Source organism: Centropristis striata, chromosome 4 (genome assembly GCF_030273125.1).
Source record: "Centropristis striata isolate RG_2023a ecotype Rhode Island chromosome 4, C.striata_1.0, whole genome shotgun sequence".
Taxonomy (NCBI): domain Eukaryota; kingdom Metazoa; phylum Chordata; class Actinopteri; order Perciformes; family Serranidae; genus Centropristis; species Centropristis striata.
Window position 1 is genome coordinate 24,670,216 of NC_081520.1, and position 8,186 is coordinate 24,678,401.

Below are 8,186 nucleotides of genomic sequence, written 5' to 3' on the forward strand. Positions count from 1 at the left end.
TGTGTTTGTTTTGAGGATGTGTCTTCTTTCCCCCTAATCTCCAGGCAGTTTAGTGTGCGGGGATCCTTTGTCAATTCTAATTGGTTCTGCTGGTTGGGGTTGCCTTGGAAACCAGTTCAGAAAGTGTTGGTTGGAGGTCTCCCAAAGGTTCGGATGAGATTGGCTGTAATGGGCTACTGTAACTGACACTTTAGCATTGATGCAAATAGAGGCACGCTAACGCTATGAATAGTGAAGCGGCTTGTTATTTATAGTCAACTACAGACGTCAGAAACATGGTGTCCGAACTAAGTAAATGCAAAATACAGCTCTAATGAACTGAACGCTCAACATGTTCAAACTTTTCTCAGTGCAAGGACGACCAGCATTCAAATAATCCACAACTTTATGCGTTTAGAGCAAAATTCATGGGATCTAAATTGGCTGACGTTAGTGGGTATCACTGTTGCATGTTGCCTGCCATAGTAACAAGTCCCCCACAGGCCTAAATCTGTCTCTGTGAGCTTCAGTAACAAGCGACATGTCTCAGCCTTTGTCAATGTGTGAGCTGATGGCAGACGCCTTATGCTCAACGCAAACCACAGCTTATGGGTCCTATTATATCTGCAGAAATTCAATTCAACCCTGTATCTAAATACCCCCCCAACACACAAACATACACACACAAACAAAATACAGTCTACTTCATTCTGTTGCACTACTCTATGTCTATAGTGTCTGTATCAGCTTGGTCTCATTACCAGCTTGTCAGATACAGACACTTGGTCAGGGCCACTATGCGGCAGATACCAAGGCACAATACAATCTGTATGAGACGCCCTTTCATTAACCTTAATGCAAACCCATTTTCATTAATATTGGATTTGAGCAAATGTGTGAAATATAAAGAATTCAAAGGTCCCTTTTAGGGTTGATGGGAGGGGTTGTGGAGGGTCAAATGAACGTCAGACTGTGAAACCGGTGATTGTGTCCTGTGTGAAACCAGCTAAGTTATTATTTTCTATGTTATGTTCTACATCACATATTGAGCCCAGTAATTTAAATATTACGGTATATATAGTTATTTTAACTGTAACCCTGCTTTTTTTTCTAACCTTATCCAAGTAAACCTAACTTTACCTATTGTATTTTGAGGTGCAGTTGAAAGGGTAATTAAGTGATTTAGTAGTGCACTTCCATGTTGAGGGGACTTGTAAGAGACAGATATTAAGAAGATATCATCAAAATCAAAGCAGCAGAGGCCAAAATATCTTATGATAAGGATCCTATATTTCCCATGATGCAACTGATCTTGCTTTTGTTTTTAAGTGCCTGGTAGCCACCCAGATCTTTCATACCCAACACCTCCTGTTACAGATCACTATGACATCATGCAGTGGTGGAATCTAACTAAGTACATTTACTAAGTACTATACTTAAGTACAATTTTGAGGTACTTTTACTTTGAGTATTTCCACATTATGTAACTTTATGCTTCTACTTCACTATTTTAAGGGCAAATATTGTAATTTCTACTCCACTACATTTAGCTGGCAGCTTAAGTTACTTTTCAGGTCGAGATTTAACATAAAAACTTGATCAATTTAAAGTGATTATGCATGTTTATTAACTAAACAAAAAATGAGCCCTAGATTGACAGCAGTAAAATGCTGCTTACAAAAAAACATCAATAATAATCATCTAATAACATATTTAGAATATATAAAACAATCTGAGTGGGGTCATTCTGCATAATAATACTTTAAGTACATTTTGATGCTGATACTTTTGTACTTTTACTGAAGTAAGTTTCAAATGCAGGACTTTTACTTGTAGTGGAGTAATTTCACAGTGTGGTATAAGTACTTTTTCTTAAGTAAGAGATCTGAATACTTCTTCCACCACTGACATCATACCTTTTTAACTGAGTAGCTGTCTCCACTTGTATATTAGTATTATGATTAATCTTTAGGGTGTTGCATTTTTCATTAAATGGTGATTTTACAGAACCCTGTTATAAAAGTTAGCCTGCAGTGACTGTGCTAGTTGCTGCTCTAGATTCTGAGGTGTTGACCTGCAGTTGGCAGGACCAGACTCCAGACTGAGTGTTGCCTCTTCCAAGCAGGACAGGCTGTTATACCACTAGAGAGACTACTGCCCACTGCTCCAATGACAAGCACTGGCTGTGGAAAAACACAACACTGGATAGCATATAGCCTTTTATCAGAAATTCTATTGTTCTATTATTCTATCGTCATGGTTACCCAGGAGTTTGTCAAAGTCATTTCTAAAAACATACATTATGATTCATCAAGTCTGCAGTAATAGTATATTATTGTTTTGGGTGTGTCCATGACAAATTTGGCAAAAGCATGTGTCCAGTGGTGGAAGGTAAATAAATACATTTACTGAAGTACTGTACTGACATACAATAATTTTACTTCACATTTCGGCAACATATGAATAATAAACAGTGCGTAACAAATTTATTAGACCACCTGTCATAACAAAAAAATATATTTTAGAAATCTTTTAAAAGCTTGTTTAAATCTAAAATGTTATTTATTTGGCAAATAACAAACTGAATTCACCTTTTTATAGCCAGATGTTAACTGGCTCACTGGGCTTCTCTGAGAAGTCAGAAATTAAACATCACAGCAGAATATTTAACCTCTAAAAATCACTTTTCAGTTCAGGAATGCAATTTGAAATTTTAATCAAGAAATAATGTACTTTAATATTTTTACTTTTTTTGGAAAACAGTAATTTTGAAAATTCATGGATAAGAGTAATTATATTTTAGCATTAAAAATATAATTTGGGTTAAAGAGCTTTTACATACTAGTGTATTAACCATTACAGAAACATAAAACATGATTTTGTTAATTACAAATGCTGTATGAAGATGATTATAGAGTAATTCTACTAGTACTTTAGTACTTGTACTTAGGTTCAGTGGTGGAATGTTACAAAGTAGACTTACTCAAGTACTGGACTTAAGTACAATTTGGAGGTACTTGTACTTTACTTGGATATTTTTGGCCCTTTTTTTCCTGACTCCTAGCCAGACGACATTGTTTGAATTGTTTGTTGACGTCAAAGTGTATGGATAGCTCATGTGTCCACAATATCTGATAAGTGGTGTGATTATGTATTCTTTTGATTTAACCGTATACTGTATTTACACATTTGTTTTAGTCCTAAGAGAATAATGTTATAATATTGATACTGCGTGTGCTCAGTAAGAGGTTTAAAAAACAACCAACAATAGAGGGATTTATAGCATGAACATATGAATGCTTATTGTTTAACAGTCTTATTGATTTTTTTTTTTTTAATGAAATACGGCTTCCACAGAGTCATATTCTCTCAGTATATTATTCCTTATCTGTTCCCTGAGAAAAATATTCTGTAATTCTTTCACCACTGCACCGATACTTCAAAGTAGATAAAAACAATTTATCTCCGGCTTGCTCAGACAGAGCCCAGTGTGTATGATGCATCACAAATGCAAATAATATATCTTGTCAGGGAAAGAAAAACTGGGGGTGAGAGGTACGACTGAATGACTCTATGGGCTCTGAATTTTGATGAGTCCTCATCAAGGTCAGTTACAGACATTTTACAGACTACTGTCAGGCTAAAGGATATGTTTGCATCCTGTTGCACAAAATTGGCATCAGCCAGAAGACAGTGGTGGAATGTAACCAAGTACATTTACTCTAGTACTGTACTTAAGTACAATTTTGAGGTACTTGTACTTTATTTGAGTATTTCTATTTTATGTAACTTTATACTTTCGACTTCAGTACATTAAAAGGCAAATATTGTACTTTTTACTCCACTACATTTAGCTGACAGCTTCAGTTACTTTCTGGGTCAAGATTTAACATTAAAAACATGAAAAATTTCAAGGGATTAGACATTTGTTTTTCAATGATACTTCATAACCTCTATGATCATAGTATATTAGGTAGTTATAATGAGCCTTTAAAAAATTAAAACACTGCTTACACAAATGCATCAATACAAATAATACAATAATATATTTGGAATATTTACAACAATCTGAGTAGGGCCATTCTGCATAACGAGTACTTTTTGACGCTAATACTTTTGTACTTTAACAGAAGTAAGTTTCGAACGCAGGACTTTTACTTGTAGTGGAGTAATTTCAAAATGCTGAATACTTTTACTGAAGTAAGGGATCTGAATACTTTTTCCACCACTGCCAAAAGAGTGACATGACACAACCGACTCTGGACTGAACATAACGGTGAAAAATTAATTATATTACCATATTATATTTGGATGCGTAGCTACAGCTGGTTGGCTAACCGTAGCCTAGGTTAGGTAACAGTGTGCTAGTTGGCTGCTACTACATGAAAATGTGTTAACATTGTAAATTTACAAAAACTCTGGTGAGATTCACTGCCCAGCTACCTATTCTTACATTATTTATTTATGTTAATAAAGCACTTGCATTTATTGTATGAAAAGTGTTTTATAAATAAAGTTTGATTTGATATTTTATTTACTTGTATTTAATTATTTAAGTTATATGCCCAACCTTCATCATTACGCAAGAGTTTTTGCAAATTTAGGCATTTGGCTTTGTACCGTTAAATCATTTATTGTGGCTAAAATGATTAACTTCAGATACTTTGGATTCCTATTTGGAGTTAATAGAAAGTGTAAATGTGAAGTCACATAGAAATCAGTCCACAGGCTGTTATAGGCAATTTGTATAGGACTTTCGTGCTGAAAAGACTGAATTAGGAAGATATACTGCTGACGCTCATGCTGACTTCAGATAATCTTTTAGAATACATTTTCCCACAGAATAGAACTTTGGAATTGTTACCCATTACTTTCATTGAAAGGGATCTTTTAAATAGCCTGTGTAAACAGGAGAACTTATTACAGCAAGCAAAAAGTCTTTGCACTGTACATTTGTGCACTTGAATATGGCCTAGGTGCAGCATGGTCTTCAAGAGAGGGGTGAGAGAGGGGCAGTACAGTTAGAGACACAACCAGGTCTTGAAGGCCATCGCAGAAGCTATCAGCACTGGAATCGAGCAAGCCAAGAAGATCCAGCCCTCAAAGCAGCTGGTGAGCAGTCAAAATCGTCTGCAAGAAATGATGGCCTCAGCAAGAGCCTGGCAGCTGATGGTAGACCTTAAGAAGCAACTAAAGTTCCCTCATTAGATTACCAACACCACCTTAAGACCTGATGTGGTTCTGGTTGTCAAACCTCAGGTGGGGAATCAAAAGCAGATCCAAATACTTGCAATGATTGGTTTTCATTTAATGACAGTCCAGTAGGCAAAAACAGAGTCCAGGTACAGACAGGCAGGCAGATAACTTCAAAAACCAGGCATGAACACAAAACAGAAGAAAAACTTTCTTAAATCTCTCCAATTTAAACTTAAAATAAATAATATGCCTAATACTTACACAGATTTCAGGCAACATGATGTGACCGGATGAGCCATTTCCCTCCTGGTCACTGCATGACGCTGTGCCAGCTGTGTGCAGGTTAATTGGGGCGGGGCGCGGTGTGTGTGTGTGATTAAAACAGGTGTGTTTGTCACCACTCTCCCTTTTCTGATTCTACACTGCGGCGCGTCTGGTGTGTCAGGTCGCCGTGCATGTCCGTGTCTCCTCGGCGCAACATTAAGGTAGGCATCCCGTCCTAACTGCCGTCTTGTTACTTTTATTTGGCCCTGGGGCTTCATCCTCCCGCTCCGTTGCAGAGGCATGGAGCGACGGTGAGCCGGAGGGGGCAAGCAGTTTGGTCGGAGCGCGTGCTTGGGTGCAGTAGAGCTCAGAGGTAGGCTGCTCTTAATTGTCTGCTGTTGCAGTTTGCCTCTCAGTGCGCTAGTTGTGACACTCTCTCTCTTTGTCGCTGTACAGCGGGGCGCTGTAGCCAGCGTCTCCCACTCTCCTAGTTCTGCACTTATCCGTTTGGCGTCCTGGTGTGTATCCGGTCATCGGCTACCACGACGAGGTCTGCTGCTGTCCTGGCTCTGCCAAGTGTGGACGGAGAAGCTCCACTGTCTCGGGTCACTCCACGTGCCCCCAGTTTCGGTCCTTTGTGGATGAGATTCAGACAAATTAAAGCCAAGTTTGGCTGACTGTCGCCTGTCTTTTTAATTAGTTTTTATAAGTCAGTATTAATTACAAAGAGTAAATATTTCGTTTGTTCAATTAAGCTTGTTTCTGTTTAGGGTTTGATTAATAATAGTTTGGGTTATTTTCCACATTATATTAGGTTGATAATTATATTCTTTGGTTTAATTTTTGATTTGTTTCTATTTAGTCTAAGTTGGGTTAATTAGGATTGTGTTTCTTTTGTTAATTTGTTTAGAATTTTTTGGCTCTTTTAACTGCGATGCCCCAGATGTCCCCACACTGTGCCTAATATTGATTTGTGTTTTCCTTATTTACTACAGGTGGTGGGTCCAAGCGAGCGGCAGCCTTCCCCTGGTGATGGTGTTTGACACCGTTTGGTTGCAGTGCACTGGTGATATAGTTGCATTTTTCCCCTTTTTAGTTCCCTGCCGCCGTGGTAAGCCCAGCCCTGATTAGTATCTTTTGTTTGCCCCCGCCAGTGTGGGGGTCCCATCTGGGTGCACTTATTCCACTTTGCAATACCGTTATTTTAGTTATTTTAATAATCTTTGTTAAAAAAAATGTATTTGTTGTTGTTGGCAACTCACATTAGACATATACACGCATACACAAACACACTCACACCCGCTCACGCCACAATAAGGTACACATTGCAACAATCTGCAAACTTAACTGAAAAGACAGGGTTAAAATACTCAAAATGAGAGACAGGTGAACAGAGAAAAAGGCGGGAAAAGAACAAAGGCAGGACATACCAAACAAGGACATGGGCGAGGCCCCGGGCACATGACTAAAACACATGGCTGGGTAAACAAAAGTTCAGAACTGTCATACTTGACAGGTAAGGGGAGAGAACACTAATTGTCCAAGTGAGAATCGTGACACTGGTGTCCGAGACCACAAAACAAGCTTTGCTCCTGGACTTGACAGTACCTTGGGAGGAGCTTGGAAGCGGCATTTGAGAGGAAGCTCACCAAAGACAATGGTCTGATCAGCGAATAGAGGTTGGATGCAGGGTCTTTGCGGCCCAATCACTACTCAGAGCTACTAGCTTGCTAGGCATACAGAGGGAGAAGAAGAGCGGCAAAGAGAGCCTAAAGGCGGCTGTGCCACAAGAGAGGAGAACCATGGTGGCAGAGTAGCTAGTTTGCCATCTGGACACAAGCTTGTGTCTGATCAGTCCAAGCTGGGTGGCCTTGAGGAGGGGGTATGATGTTAAAAGAAACCGCTTATTAGTGTCCCCTAAATAGTGTAGTTTAACAGCTGGGTCATAATCGTGTAGGTGGCAGGATCGTCAAGGCAGCACAGGACAAAAGTCTACTGTGTAAGGCCCCGTTCACACGAGGACGCTCGCGGGTGAAAACGACAAAATATTTTATCGGAAGTGCCTTTCGTTTAGACGGTGACGGCGTTTTTGGGGCTTAAAGACGCAAAAATTTGAAACCACTTTCCAAAGTGGAAAAGTTAAATACGCTCTGCCGTAGCGTGTCCCTCTACACTGCCAAGACGCAAAACTCTGCTCACGTCACGTATGTGTTTACGTCACATACATGCTCCAGTACAGGAAAATAAACAAACGTGGGATTATTTCCATGCGTCGGACCTTCAAGCTGCTCTGGCAGCTCTAATAAACTTACAGGAGTCTTTCCACCAAATGTACAGGATATGTAGAGATAGTATTACTGAACAGAGAAGGATCTGTAATTACCTCTATCACATTTTGGATGCAGCAATTCGTCGGAGGCGAGCCAGACGGCTGTGAACGAGACCTGGGAGATCTAGTGGATGGTGGAGGACTTTGTGGAAGGAGTAGCTGATGAAAATGTGTGGCGTGAAAACTTCTGCATGCCCAAAGATGCTCTTATCGCTTTAAGTGATGCCGCCTGGAATGTATACAATCGAATTTCACACACTTTTGCGTCACCGTATGCACGCAGATTTCCTCCCGAAAATGCTCGTCTAAACGAGGAATAAAAAGTGAAGACGCGACGCCACTTTTGCGTCTTCTGTTCAGACCGTCCTCGTGTGAACGGGGCCTAAAAAGGGAAAGATGTCTTTAAATGTCTCCAACT